This window comes from Acomys russatus, chromosome 3, assembly GCF_903995435.1.
Source record: "Acomys russatus chromosome 3, mAcoRus1.1, whole genome shotgun sequence".
NCBI lineage: Eukaryota > Metazoa > Chordata > Mammalia > Rodentia > Muridae > Acomys > Acomys russatus.
In genome coordinates this window covers 85,973,962-85,990,011 of record NC_067139.1, presented here as the reverse complement: position 1 = coordinate 85,990,011, position 16,050 = coordinate 85,973,962, and the positions used below count along the sequence as shown (strand labels likewise).

Genomic DNA, 16,050 nt, shown 5'->3' with positions numbered 1-16,050 from the left:
GAGTGTAGGACAGCCAAGGCCACACAGAGAAACTCTGTGTTGAAAAAAAAGGGGCGGGGGAGGCTGGAGTGATGGCTCAGTGGTTAAAACCTCTGCTCTTCCAGAGGTCCTGAGTAAAAATTCCCACAATCACATGGTGGCTCACAACAATCTATAATTTGATCTGATGCTCTCCTTTGCAGATAAATCCCTCGTATACAATTAAAAAGAATTTTAAAAAATGAAAAGAAAGAAATGGCCCATATAGACTGACATATTTGAATTTTGGGCTTATTTTCGCCCCAGCATTTGGCTCCCAAGTCTTTATTGGTAAAAATAAACAATTGATATTTTATTTTTTAAAAACATACACACTCATTTGTGGATTTTTAAAATATAAATTTAAAATTACAGAGAGGCTAGAGAGATTGCTCAGAGGTTAAGAGCACCACTACACAGAGAAACCTTGTCTTGAAAAACCAAAAAATAAAAAACAAAAATTACACTTATTTATCTGGTGTGCATGTATACATATGTGTGAGTGCATGTATCTGCCGTGTGGACCCAGGGGATGGAACGAAGGCTACCAGGCTTGGTGAGATGCCTTGGTGGATTGTTTTTGTATTTGTTTGTTTGAGGTTTTGTGTTCCTTTGAGACAGTTTTTCTGTGTAGCCTCGGACGTCCTGAACTCAATTTGTAGACCAGGCTGGCCTTGAACTCACATCAGTAGACCTGCCTCTGGCTCCCGAGTTCTGGGATTAAAGGCATGTGCCATCAAGCCCGGCCCAGCTGTGGATTGGGTTTTTTTTTTCCTATTTACTTTTTATTCATAATCTCATAAAGTTAACTCCGCAATCCAGCTAAATTTGGAGGGGAATGAGGATAATATGGAATCCAAAGAACTTCAGTGAGAGCAGAGATTACAGGGTACTGGGAGCAGATGGGGGGGTGCTCTCCTGAGCTACAGAAGGAATGGTTTGGAGGGTAAAATGCCCACAAGTCAAAAGAATTACAGTTGTCCACAGTCAGAAATGGTGATCATCTTGCCGGTCTTGCCATTCCTGGACCCAAAGTGCTCCATGGCTTCCATGATGTTCATGCCTTCCTTCACCTTCCCAAAGACCACGTGCTTGCCATCCAGCCACTCAGTCTTGGCAGTGCAGATAAAAACTGGAAACCGTTTGTGTTTGGTCCAGCATTTGCCATGGACAAGATGCCAAGATCTGTATGCTTCAGGATGAAGTTCATCCTCAAATTTCTCCCCATAGATGGACCTGCCACCAGTGCCATTATGGCGTGTGAAGTCACCACCCTGGCACATGAATCCTGGAATAATTCTGTGAAAGCAGGAACCCTTATATCCAAATCCTTTTTCTCTAGTGCTCAGGGCATGGAAGTTTTCTGCTGTCTTTGGAACTCTGTCTGCAAAGAGCTCGAAGGAGACGCGGCCCAAGGGCTCGCCATCGACCGCAATGTCAAAGAACACGACGGGATTGACCATGGCTGCAGCAAGCAGCGAGAAGGGATGGCAGCGTCTGCAAAGCCCCAGCTGTGGATTGTTAAAGAGGCCTTTTAAGGAGTAAAAGCACTACCCATGCAAGTCACATGACTCAAGTTCAATCCTTGGAAGCCACATCTAAAGTCCATGGAGTGGCACACATCTGCCATCCCAGCATCCCTGTGGCAAGATGGGAGGCAGAGCCAGGACCACCAGCCTGAAGTCTAGCTAGTCAGTGCAGCAGAGAAACATGAAGAGACATATTCCCTTAGTCCGGTCAGGGACAGAACCAATATTTTTTCTGTATAATAATCAGCAAACTTACTTGGTGTTTATTGTCTCCCCCCTCCCTCATTTTAGTTCTCTCTCTTTTCAGGACATGGTGCAGCATGTATTTTAAACTCAGTGTTATTTGGTGTATCTTAGGCCTCTTTCTCCCTTCTCCATCCCAACACCAGAAGGTTAGTGGGAGAAGGGGGTGTGCTTCTCTTTGGCTACTTCCTGCTACTTAGGGTTGTCAGGTTCCTTGGGGCAAGTCCAGTCTCCCTGGTCAGTATATTCAGCTAGCAACAGCAAATGCAGCAGCAGTCTGCCGCCCCACCATCTCTCTCTCTCTCTCTCTCTCTCTCTCTCTCTCTCTCTCTCTCTCTCTCTCCTTTCATATTTATACCAGCTGTCAAAGAGCCCGCTCCCCCATGCAGTTATCAGCTGTGGACAAACTGGAGCAGCCCCCATAGCTCACACCTTGGTTTATTAAAAGAGAAACATGTTTACATATCATAAACCCAAACACCCAGAACAACATGGTTTTTCTGTGTAGCCCTGGTTGTCCCAGAACAATATATAGACCAATCTGCCCTAGATTTCAGAGATCTGCCTCCCTCTGCCTCTCAAATACTGGGATGAAAGGTGTGTACACCTCCACCAGGCCTCTTTATACAGTATTTTAATATCACTGGGTTATTTTTTTCTGATTTTTTGTTTGTTTTTAAATTCAAATACTTGATTTGTAAAGGTTTTTTTGTTTGTTTGTTTTTAGTTTTGTTTTGTTTTTTGAGACAGGGTTTCTCTGTGTAGCCTTGACTGTCCTAAAACTCTCTTTGTAGGCCAGGCTGGCTTCAAAATAACAGATCTGTCTGCCTCTGCCTCCCTCCTGAATACTGAGATTAACAGTGTGTACCACCAAATCCTGATCCTGCAAGTTTATGTATTCCTTAACGGCTTTTTGGTTTGGTTTGGTTTTTGGTTTTTCAACAAAGGGTTTCTCTGGGTAGCGTTGGCTCTCCTGGACTAGCTTTGTAGATCAGACTGGACTCAAACTCACAGAGATCCATTTGCCTCTTCCTCCGGGGTGCTGGGATTAAAGGCATGTGCCATGATGCCTGGCTTTAAAACTTCTTTTAAATAGCACACATCCTCCACACCCACCCAGGCGTGGCAGAACATGCCAACAATCGTGAGAGAAGATTGCAGGTTTGAGAGCTGTGTCTAAAAATCAGAAGAAAATGCCTCTGTACATGTGTTTACTGATTGATGAAAGATTTGTCTCTTACAGGTCACATCGTGTTTGAGAAAACAGAAGCAGCAGACCAGAAAACCTTATTTTGTAATTTATGCTTGCTTATGAGCAATCACAGCACACCACATGTCTACCATTAACGATTCAAGCTTTGTTGTTTTTGTAAGACAGGTTATCCCAGCTAAGTCTAACTCCTGGACTTTGCTGTGTACACCAGGCTGGCCTTGAACTCACAGTGATCCACTTGCCTCTGCCTACCAGTGCTGAGATTAGAGGCGTGCACCACCATGTCCAGCCCAACTTTTATTTTTTTTTTTTTTTTTTTCATTTTTTTATACTATAATTTATTCAGATTACATCCTGATTGTTATCCTTTCACTTGTATCTTCCCATTCTCTCCTCCCTCCCTCTTCCGCCCTATTCCCCTCCCCTAGACCTCTCAGAGAATGGGACCTCCTCCCCCACCGTATGACCACAGTTTATCAGGTCTCATCCAGATAGCCTGCTTCTCCTTCCTCTGTGTGCCACCTCAGCCCAACTTTTATTATGTCTGTTTTTCCATGTTATGTGTGGAAGAGGACACAATTGCCACAGTTGGCACTTGTAGGAAGTGGTTCGTTCTTTCCATCAATGTGGGTTCCTGGGTTGAATTCAGGTCATCAAACTTGGCGCCAAGCACTTTTGCCCACTGAGCCATATTGCCTGCCAATTTTTAGAAATTGGTGGGACATGCCTTTAATCCCAGCACTAGAGGGGCAGAGGCAGGTGGATCTCTGAGTTCAAGGCCAGCCTAGTTTACAAAGTGAGTCCAGGCCAGCCTGGTCTACAAAGTGAGTCCAGGACAGCCTGGTCTACAAAGTAACTCTAGGATAGCCAAGGCTATTTACACAGAGAAACCCTTTCTTGAAAAACCAAAAGAAGAGGCTGGAGAGATAACTCAGTGGTTAAGAGCATGGCCTGCGCTTCCAAAGTCCTGAGTTCAATTCCCAGCAACCACAGGGTGGCTCAAAACTGACTGTAATGTGTGATCTAATGAGCTCTTCTGCAGATAAAGTACTCATATATAATAAATGAATATTTTTTTAAAAAAAGGAAAAACCAAAAGAAGGGCTGGAGAAATGGCTCAGTGGTTAAGAGCACTGTCTGCTCTTCCAGAGGTCCTGGATTCAATTCTCAGCAAACACATGGTGGCTCACAACCATCTATAATGAGATCTGGTGCCTTATTTTTATGTGCAAGTGTACATGTAAGCAGAGCACTGTATATGTAAATAAGTAAGTAAATCTTAAAAAAAAAAAGAAAAAAGAAAGAGAAATTTAATTTATACATTTCATTCGGTAAGTAAATAAAAAGTAATATATTATTAAAATATTTTTTTATGGTTGGATTAGTGATCTATTTATATACTATTTTCCTATACTGCCTTTTAAATGATCATCTATTTAACTAGAAAGGGGGGCTGGAGAGATGGCTCGGCAGTTAAGAGCACTGGCTGCTCTTCCAGAGGTCCTGAGTTCAATTCCCAGCAACCACATGGTGACTCATGACCATCTATAATGAGATCTGGTGCCCTGTTCTGGTATACAGGCATACATGTAGGCAGAATGCTGTATATATTATAAATAAATACATCTTAAAAAATATATATGCTAGAAAAAGGTCACTAATGTACCTTATGGTTACTAGAGTTGGATTACTTTAATCTTGAAATAATCATGTATTAGCCTAAGGTTTGATGAACGGCTTTAGTTGCATGAATACATAATTGACAACCACAAACATTTTCTTAACCTTTGGGATGTAACACACAAGTTTAAGCTTATGTTTCTGCTTAATAAAAGGTTTCCTATAAAAAGATATCATAAAAATTTTTCTTCATCAAAATGGATATCCCACAAAAATGGATTAGAAGCCTATCAATGAATCTCAAAGAAAGAAGAAATCTTTTAAAATCTAGTGTTAGTAAAATGTGGGAAAATTATGTCTCTGTGAGAACATGAGGCCTATCATAGTCAACTGACGTGAAGCAGCCCCATATTTCAACACCTGGGATCAAAATTAAAACACATTCTTATAATGTTTCTATGTATTTTAAAGTAACCAAAAATCCAGCCAGGCGTGGTGATGCACGCCTTTAATCCCAGCACTCAGGAGGCAGAGGCAGGCAGATCTCTGTTGAGTTCAAGGCCAGCCTGCTCTACAAAGTGAGTCTAGGACAGCCAGGGCTACACAGAGAAGCCCTGTCTTGAAAAACCAAAACCAAACCAGACAAAAAACAACCCCAAAATGCCACTACAGACATCAGTACTCTACAAACTCTTGGACACGTTGAAAAGGAAGAAACACTTCTCCATTTTTTCTTTGAAGCCAGCATATTTGGATATTAGAAAAAACTATGGAACAATATTCCTGATGAATACTGATACAAAAACGAATAGCCAAGTACTACAAAACAAAATTTAAGCTTTTTTTTTTAACTCAAGGCTCTTTATTGGTATTTAGGAAGAGGGCCCCCCACCCTCAAGGTGAAGTCTGAGCAGGCAGAAGCAGCACTCTCAGGCTCAGTACCAATAAATTTTCCTATGTCTTTGAGTCTCCTGGGCCCCCTTTGCCTCCATCACATCTTCTTCTAATGTCCTTAGCCGCGGAACATAAGTTCTCTCTAGACCATCTTCCCCTGATGTGTGATTGGTGCCATCTCAACTGCATCCTTAAAGGACTGTGCACTATACGGGGTTGTGACACTGGGCCTGGAAAGATGGTTCAGAGGTTAAAAGCACTTGTTCTTGTAGAAGACCTGGGCTTTGTTCCCAGCACCCACACAGTGGCTCACAATCCCTAGTCCCAGAAGACCCAGTGCCCTTTTCTGGCCTCCGTGGGCACCAGACAAGCATGTACGTACAGGAAAAACAGCCATGCACATAAAATAAAGCAAGTCTAAAATAATCTTTTTTAATGTGGCAGTTATTTTTGGAATGGAAGGAGGGTTCAGAGTATGAAAATAAGCATGAGCTGAGCATTGTGGCACATGCATTTTGTCACAGCACTTGAGAAATGGAAGCAGAGGATCTCTGAGTTTAAGGCCAACTAACTGTTCCAAGACAGCCAAGGCAACTGAGAGCCACCCTAACTTTAAAAACAGAAAGTGTAGTATGCTACATTAACAGAAGGTAGATACATAGTAATCAGTATTGATACAGAAAAGGTATTTTGAGAAAATTCAATGTTTTTTGATGACTTAATAAGCCACTCAGGGGCCGGAGAGATGGCTTAGTGGTTAAGGGTGCCACCTGCTCTTCCAGAGGTCCTGAGTTCAATTCCCAGCAGCCACATGGTGGTTCACAACCATCTGTAATGTGATCTGATGCCCTCTTCTGACCTGCAGATGCATATGCAGGCAGAACTCTGTATACATAATAATAAATAAATAAATCTTAAAAAAAAATAAGCGACTCAGATGGGGCATGGTGGCATATACCCATAATCCCAGCACCTGGGAGGCAGTGTCAGGTGGATCTCTGAGAGTTCCAGGCCAGCCTAGTCTACAAAGAGTGGTTCAGGACAGCCAAGGCTACACAGAGAAAAACCTGTCTCAAAACAACAACAACAACAACAACAAAAAGCCAGGCGTGGTGGTGAATGCCTTTAAACCCAGTACTCGGGAAGCAGAGGCAGGTGGATTGCTGTGAGTTCGAGGCCAGCCTGGTCTAAAAAGTGAGTCCAGGACAGCTAAGGGTACTCAGAGAAACCCTATCTCAAAACAAAACAAAACAAAAACAAAACACACAAAAAAAGAAAGAAAGAAAGATGAAAAAGAAAAAAAAAGAGCTGGAAGTGATAGCAGATCCATATACCTAAATACTGGGGGTAGGGGACAGCAGAGACATGGAGGTTCCGGGGACTCACTATTCAGACAGCCTAGCTTCATCTATGAGATCCAGGTCAATCAGAAAATCTGTTTTACAAAACAAAGTGGGCTGAGCGTGGTGGTGGTGAAGGCCTTTAATCCAGCACTTGTGAACCAGAGGCAGGTCAGTTCACACATCTACATTCATGTATGCATGCACACCTGTACCCACATGAACACATGCAAAATGAATGAACAAAATATAAATGCAATCAGGGCTGGAGAGATGGCCAGACATTAATAGCACTGTCTGTTTTTCCAAAGGTCCTGAGTTCAATTCCCAGAAACCGCATGGTGGCTTATAACCATCTATAATGAGATCTTGTGTCCTCTTCTGGCCTACAGGCAGAACACTGCATAAATAATAAATAAATAAATCCTTAAAAGTAAACAAATAAGTCAGGCGTGGTGGTGCACGCCTTTAATCCCAGCACTTGGGAGGCAGAGGCAGGTGGATCTCTGTGAGTTCGAGGCCAGTCTGGTCTACAAAGTGAGTCCAGGACAGCCAGGGCTACAAAGAAACCCTGTCTTGAAAAACCAAAAATAAATAAATAAATAAATAAATGCAATCTAAGATCTCCCCACCTCAAACGAACTTTTGATGGAAAGTCTATGATGAGATCCTACAGTGATTTATTTGTTTATACAGCTTAACATCTCAGGTCAGAAGGTCTTCCCTGGTTTTTGTTTTGTTTTGTTTCCAGATTACTATCAAATCTGGGTGCCCTGGTGTCCCTTTTGGCTTCGGCAGGTACAGACTGTTCTGTTTTGAGCCAGGGCCTCATGTATCCCAGGTTTGCCTTCTAACTATAGCTGAAGATGACCTTGAGTTACCGGGGTCATCCAACTTTTCCCCTTAAGTACAAGGGCTACAGGTGAGTGCCACTACAGCCAGTTATGGGGTGCTAGGGATCAGACTCAGGGCTCCATGTATACTAGACAGGCACTCTACCAACTGAGCTATCCCTGGCCCCTGGCTGCTAGAGACTTGATGGCTCTTAGGCAGGCTCTATGATCTGATCCTGCTTGATAAAGCCTTAGAAAATGGATCTCCAACATTCATACACTCTTCATAATATGGGATAACATTTTAGAGGAGAAAATGCAACAGGTTGTTGTTGTGGTTGTTGTTTGGATTTTTGAGACAGGTTTCTCTGTGTAGCCCTGGCTGTCCTGGAGCCTATGTTATGTAGACCAGGCTGGCCTCGAACTCACAGATCTGCCTGCTTCTGCCTCCCAAGTACTGGGATCAAAGGCATGCGCCACCACTGCCTGGCAGCAACATAATGTTAAGATGAAAAAGATTAAAGGGTATGAGAAGAGATGGAAGCTAGTGACACTATGACCTGCTTTGTCACTCCTGCTGAGTCCAAGAAACTATAATACTACTGATAAAACCTAAACTACCTCCTCAGAGCTAACGTATGTCTTCCAAAATGCATCTCAAATAAGGACATTAAAACAACAAATACATTATTCTTACTTTTTTGTTTGTTTGTTTATTAATTTTTTTGTGACAGGTTCTCACTATGTAGCCTTGGTTGTTCTGGAACTCATTACGTAGATCAAACTGGCCTTGAACTCAGAGAGATCTTACTCCTATGTCTTCCAAGTGCTGGAATTAAAGGCATGTCCCATTGTCATAATTAGGGTTTTATTGCTGTGAGGAGACACCATGACCAAGTCAACCCTTATAAAGAAAAACATTTGCTGTCTCTGACATGGATTTTGTTCCCAGCTTTTTGGTCAACTCCCTCTGGGGACAGTTCCTCACCAGGCCACAAGGGAAGAGGACATGCTCAGTCCTGATGAGGTTTGGTGAGATGGGGTACATGGGAAAGGGAGTTCCCCTTTATTGAGGAATAGGGGAGGGGTGAGAGAGAAGGAGGCCTGGGAGGAGAGAAGACATGGTGCTGGACAAAGAGTTGACAGTTTTATGTCTTGATCTGGATGCAGCACAAGGGGACTGTGTGATTTACTGGGCATAGCTTGAGCATAGGAGACTTCAAAGCCAGGTCTCACAGTGTCACACTTCCTATTCCAACAAGGCCACACCTCCTAATAGTGTGCCTACTGCCCATGGACAAGCGTTCAAACACATGAGTCTATGGGGCCATTCCTATTCAAACCATCATAGGAGGTGAGTCTCTTCATGGCATCTTTCAGGCAAGACACTCAGGAAAGGCTGGATGCATTTCTAGTGTCTGGGATGCGCGTGGGTCCTCTGGTTCAAGTCTGTGCTGCTGCCATCCGTGGTTGTGTTCATTGCTGCCTGTCTGGTCTGTGCCTCTCTTGTGTATTTTTGACAATTTTGTTTGCTGGAGGAAAGGGAGCTGTGACAGGAAGGGAGTGAACGAATCTAAGACACTGTCAAAGTGTATGTTAAAGTACTTCAAGGACAGGGCTGGAGAAATGTCTCAGAGGTTATGAGCACTGACTGCTCTTCCAGAGGACCTGGGTTCAAATCTCAGCACCCACATGGCAGTTCACAACCTGCCTGTAACTCCAGTTCTAGGGATACAGCACCCTCACACAGCAACAACAACAAAATAAAAACCCACCAATGCACATACAATAAAAAAATAATAATAATAAAAAAGTACTTCAACCAGGCGTGGTGGTGCACTCCTTTAATCCCAGCACTAGGATGCAGAGGCAGGCGGATCACTGTGAGTTCAAGGCCAGCCTGGTCTACAAAGCGAGTCCAAGATAGTCAAGGCTACACAGAGAAACCCTGTCTTGAAAACTCAAAAGGAAAAAAAAAAGAATTGCCTGCTTTGTTGTTGGAGCACCTCTGGGAACCTTACCCAGTGTGTTTACTCAATAGGTCCATCAAACGCACCAACAAAACAAGACAAAAAACAGTGAGCAACTACTATTGCTTTTGTTATGTAAGAAACATAAGAAGTTAGAAGTGTTTGAGGATATGAATAGGTCAGCTGTTGGAGATGGCTCAGAAGGTTTATGATAACCATGACTCTGTAGAAAAACAAAAGAAAAGATTGATTAGCCAGAGCAGTAGGGTCAGCCTCAGGGAGACCAGGAAGAGAAACCACACAGCAGGGAGCCAGAAACACTGGGAGGGAAGAAGAGGTTAGAGAGGAATCAATGCAAGCAAAACAGACATGGAGTGGCGAGGTATGCCCCAATCCGAAGAGGGGAAAAGGATTCCTCATCTTTAACAGTCAAATAACTTATTGTCACACAGAACCCTCCAGCAGTAGGGAAGGAGCAGAAGCAGCCCACGTGCTTGGCTGTGTCATCCCAGGCCAGCTGTGCAGCCCCTATTCTCACACCTATAGAATATGGTGTTGGGGCAGGTGGGCCCCACTTTTCATTTTACTACTCTTTTCATTTTAAACACTGCGGCCTAAGTAAATCCACTTTAATAAAACCCAACAAGAGCTGTCTAAATGTATCTGCTACCAAAAAAAAAAAAAAAAAAAAAAAAAAAAGCCAGGCTTTTAATCCCAGCACTTGGGACGTGGAGGCAGAGGTAGGTGGGTCGCTGTGAGTTCGAGGCCAGCCTGGTTTATAAAGCAAGTCCAAGAGAGCCAAGGCTATATATACCTAGAAACCCTGCCTCGAAAAACAAAAACAAGCGAACAAAGAAACAAACAAACAAACAAAAGTAGCCTCAACCTAAGGGAGCTGTGACTAAGACACCTTTTGTCCCCACTTCCCTGTAATATGCTGGAGGCAAAACCCATGTAATAGCACAAAGGATCTTTATTACAACTCAAGCTGGGCCGTGATATCTGGTGGTGACCCTGTGCTCTGGTTTGAGGGGTTTTTCTATAGGTCCTTTTCCCTTCCAGCTTTCCCACAGTGGGGGAGGGGGTTCCCAGCTTGGCAAGTACCTATTGATAAAGATACATAAGGGGGTTTGCCAGGCGTGGTGGCGCGTGCCTTTAATCCCAGCATTTGGGAGGCAGAGGCAGAGGCAGAGGCAGGCGTATCACTGTGAGTTCGAGGCCAGCCTGGTCTACAAAGCAAGTCCAGGACAACCAAGGCTACACAGAGAGAGCCTGTCTTGAAAAAACAAACAAACAAATAAAAACAAGATACATAAGGAGATCTAGTGTCCTAAGGTATCGGGCACCTCGGCTCCAACTTTCTTTTGATCTTCTTTGTTCACCTCCACAAAGCACAAGTGAGGCAGGCAAGGCTCTTTGATCTGGCCTTCTTATCTCTGGGGCAGAAAGGAGTGTGGTCACGTGACTCAGGCTGGGGGACTTTCCTGCAGCTGTGCTTAAGTTTCCCTGCAGCTGTGTCTTACCACCTGTCACTGTAACCCTGAGATATGGATTTTAGTTATTTGGTGGTGGAGGAAGTGAAAGCCAGGCAGGCACGAGACACAGTCTGTGTTGGGCTCACATCAGGGGGTCCGTTGGTCTTGAGGACCTCTGTGAACTTGTTGATTTTCTGCTTCCCGTTCTTTTCTGCTATCTTTGCTTGGCACTTCCACCCACACTCACAAGCCATAGGACCCACGTAAGCAAACTTTCCAGCAGGCCTCAGCCGCACGACCTTGAGGGTGGCAGGAATCACCACCCACTTTTTCTTGTCATAGGATAAAGGGATCCCATCAAACACCTTGAGGGGTTCCAGGGCAGCCTGGCCTCTCTTGCTCTGTGAGACAGCCAAAAAAATGCGGCTCGGAGCTGGGAAGTGGTAAGGGTCTGGAGAGGACTTGGTGTTCATCCACTTCTGGAGAAAGGCCAAATACTTTAACTTGTTTCTGTACAAAGTTCTAGAAATGTTGATGCCATCGCAGCATACAACCACCACCTTTCGGCCCAGTAGTACTTGCTTGGCCACAATGCCTGGCCCAGAAGATGGCCTCCATCTTCCAGCCCTAGAACCTGAGCCTCCCAGACAGTTTCTCTGTGTGGCCTTGGCTGACCTGCACCTGGACTTGCCCTGTAGACCAGGCTGGCCACAAACTCACAGAGATCCACCTGCCTCTGCCTCTCCAGTGCTGAGATTAAAAGTGTGGGCCACCATGCCTGGCTCCTAACCTTCATTTGGGTGAGAACTAACAAGGCCAGGGTTCTATTCCACTCAGCTCTAAGGAGCCCCGGGCAACATTAAAGGTAGGAGGCAAGTCTGTTAAATTTCTGACTGATAAATTTCTGACAATTTTGTGCCAAATATGAACAGCGGTTTGCTAGTTGTGGCAAATATGAAAAGTAGATTGATACGATACAAACCTTAGAAGGACTTATAAATGAAAATTTAGAAAAATACTCAGACACATACAGAGGAATTTAGACAAGAACCTATTGTTCCACTGCATAATAAAGCTGAGTAGGGGCGGCTCAAGGTGATAAGAAAACCAACCATGGCTTCTCCTGTTGCTGTGTAAGACCAACCAGGAGATGATGGGCATCCCCCAGGTTATGGAGAAGTTAAACGGAGTCCTGTAGACATATTAAATTGGAGGAGATTTAAGGACGTGCCTGTTTTGTGTTGTATGCATGCATGTATGTGAAGCAGATGTTAAATTCATGCACGACTCAGAACAGAATCATCTCCCAAGACTGGAAAGACTTGGCAGCAGCAATAGTTGAAGCTGGTCCTCAGTTACGATGGTGAACATGGAGGAAAGAGGAAGTTACAGCCATAGAACAACAACATAGGGCTGGAGCTATTGTTTTCCAGGATCAGTTGTGAGGTGCAGAGCAATATGCTGATTAACAAAGGCAGCTTGAATTTTGTAGGCTAGATTTTTCACAATGTACTTTATTTAGGGTTCTTAAACACTTCAACCTCATTTCTAACCCACCAACCAAAGGAAGGAGAGAAAGACTGTTAATAGGAAAAGGGGTTGTAGACCTGTGTAGATGCAGTGACTTGGGCCAATTCTGCTCTATCCTCCAACCCATGCTTTTCATCCCAGTACAGAGGCAGGAAGATCTCTGTGAATTTGAGGCCAGCCTGGTCTACATAGGGAGTTCCAGAACAGCAAGGTCTATGCAGAGAAACCCTGCCTTTAAAAAGCCAAAACAACAAAAACATGAATGAACACAAAGAAAAGAAACAGAAACAAGCCCAAAACATACCAAATATTTTTCTTTTTCTTTTTTCTTCAAGATAGGGGTTCTCTGTGTAGCCTTGGCTGTCCTCTGTAGCCTTTGTAGACCAGGTTACCCTTGAGTTCCCAATGATCTGATCTGTCTGCCTCTGCCTCCCAGAGACCTGAATTACAGGTGTGTGTCACTGTGCCTGACATATGCAATATTTTTAATCCTTTCCTTTGTAACTAACTGTAGATAATCCATAAAAATTGGGAAAGTGGAGCCTGGCAACTTTTTCACCAAGGGACACAAAGAGAAAAAGAGGAATCAGGGGAGGAGACAGGGCAAAACAGGAGAGCTTGTTCTGTGGGAAAGGCAGGAGTATTGGAATAGTGGGGCCTTCTGTGGGGGCAGCCATATTTGATACACGAACTCTGGGCCAGGCCTCAAACCTCTTTCATTTTGTCTCAGCACTGCTAAAGCCTAACGGCCTGTCCTGAATGCTCCTCTACTCTACAGAAGCACACAGTTGCTTCATCTAGCAGAGCAATTCTCAGCCTTTAGGTCTAAACTTCTTTAGGGCTGCAACAATGCTGTCATAGGGGTCACCGAATACCATCAGGAAACACAAATATTTACAGTAGTAAAATTAATTATGAAATAGAAAGGAAAATTATTTTATGGTTGGGAGGGTTGCCACAGAATTAGGAGTGTTTTTTTTTTCTTATGTTTGTTTGTTGGTTCGTTGGTTTTTGGAGACAGGGTTTCTCTGTGTAGCCTTGGCTGTTCTGGAACTCCCTCTGTAGACCAGGCTGATCTCAAACTCAGAGAGCTGTCTGTCTCTGGCACTGGAGTGCTGGGACTAAAGTCCTGCTCATCACAGCCAGCCAGTGACCCACTGCTCTAGTGGGTGTGATGGAAGGGCTACTATGATCACTTTAATGCAAAGGAGACTAAGGGATGTTATAGATGACCACTGGGAATAGGGACATGTGTCACGTGTCACTAATCTCAAGGGTGTGGCAACCCTTTGTTCTGGTGTGGTTGGGTTTTCCTGATTTGTGTTTGCTGGGACAGTGTCCCATGCATCCTACACTTTGAAGACAAGCATGAGCATGAATTTATCCCCTCCTCCCCAGCTCTGTAAATTACCTGGTTTATCCACACACACATGTCTTGGTAGAGAAAAAAACCACTCATATAAAGCAGCACAGATGACTTTTTTTATTTAGTTAGTTATTACATATACAAAGTAGAAGAGGGCACCAGGTCCCATTATAGATGGTTGTGAGCCACCGTGTGGTTGCTGGGAACTGAACTCAGGACCTCTGGAAAAACAGCCAGTACTCTTAACCACTGGACCAGCACTCCAGCCCAGAGATGAAGTTTAGTTAGACATTTTAGAAAGAATTGTAAGCACCAGGAAAAGAAATGTCAAACTGGGAGGCATGGGGATGAAGGATAGGTGCATCTGTTTCTTTTCTTATTTTGGAGACAGGGTTAAGGGACCCTGGGACTGGCCTATAACTTCCCCAGTAGCACAGGATACAGTTTCTCTGTGTAATAGTCCTGACTGTCCTGAAACTCTTTGTAGACCTGGCTGGCCTCAAACTCACAGTGATAAGCCTGTCTCTGTCTCCTGAGTGCTGGGCGTAAAGGTGTGCACCACCGGACCCTGCCCCAGTTTTGTTTTGTATATATGTATATTCTATAATGTATGCAACTAATCCAACACTGACTGCCTATGAACAGAAGTCCATGAATCCAGTAGTTGCTTATTCTGAGTCTGAATGTCTCACATGGTCTTCAGTATATGCCAGAAACTTGAAGAAATAGCCTCTGATGCAGTGGTTTTTCAACCTTGCTAAAACTGTCACCATTTAATACAGTTCCTTATGTTGTGGTAATGCCCAACCATAATTTTATCTTCTTTACTATTTCATAACTGATTTTGCTACTGTCAAGAATCATAATATAAACATTTGATATTTCTGATGGTCTTAGATGAACTCTGAGAAAGGGTCATTAACTCCAAAGGGAGTACGGTTCAAAAGACTGACAACTGCTGCTCTAATGCCAGTCAGGAGATGCTCTTGCTAACAAGAGTGAAAGCAATCAGGCAAAAAGAGAAGCTTCTTTCAGTCCTGTCTTTGATATAGGCTTCCAGTAGGTCAGCCCAGAAAGGGGCCTCGTCTTTCCACTTCCACAGAGCTTTAGCTGTAACCATCACTTGCACGGCTACATTAGGGTAAAATAGGTGGCAATGGGTCTGGAGAGACAGATTAGTAGTTAAGAGCACTGGCTGCTCTTCCAAAGGTCCTGAGTTCAGTTCCCAGCAACCACAAAAAGGCTCATAGCCATCTATAATGAGATCTGGTGCCCTCTTCTGGCCTTTGGGTGTTAGGTGCAGGCAGAACATTGGTACGTAAATAAATCTTTTTTAAAAATGATGGAAATGTCCCTGGACATTCATTCAGTATCTGAAACTTAAATATCTAGGTTAGCTTTGATCATCACTCCAGCCCCCAGATTCATCTCACTGACCATGAGTTCCTTGCAAGAAGGATAGAGAATGAAACGGTGTTGAGTGGACACAGAGGCTGCCCTTGTACTACGGGAGACAGTGTCAGGAGTCTGGAGGAGACAGGCAGCCGAGGGCAGGTGTCAGGTCACCTAGAAATGAACCCCCAGCAGTAAGTACCACATCCCCTGCTTGCCTGTACTTATGACCCCCAACAGTAATGACAAGGATAAGGGAGGAGGAGCAAGAGGACAAGGACAAAGAGGCAGGGGAGGAGAGGGAGAAGGAGGAGGAGGAGGAGGAGAAGGAGGGGAGAGTTACTTCATAGACATCTTCATGGAAGACCTGGGTTGTTGTCAGAATTTGACCATGGCTGGAGGCTGGTGCCTGTAGAGACAGAGGCAGGAAGTAGGGGTGGAGCCATCATCAGGTAGCGGGGGCCCCAGGGATCCCATCTGGGAACCAGTGACTCCTCTGAGTACATCGTCGGTGGCGGGTTCCAGTCAGGCTCTCCAGAAGGTGCTGGGATGCCTAAATTCCAAGGCTGGTACTCGGGAGGCAGGAACGCCATGGGAGGTTGAGGGTACATCGGAAACTGGAGGTTT

At 44.3% G+C, this 16,050-nt stretch overlaps 1 pseudogene; it reads right to left on the bottom strand.

Annotated features, from left to right (window-relative positions):
- Window positions 1–975: 975 nt before the first annotated feature.
- On the bottom strand, window positions 976–1,497 carry LOC127187248 (peptidyl-prolyl cis-trans isomerase A-like; annotated as a pseudogene).
- Between the last annotated feature and the right edge of the window lie 14,553 nt (window positions 1,498–16,050).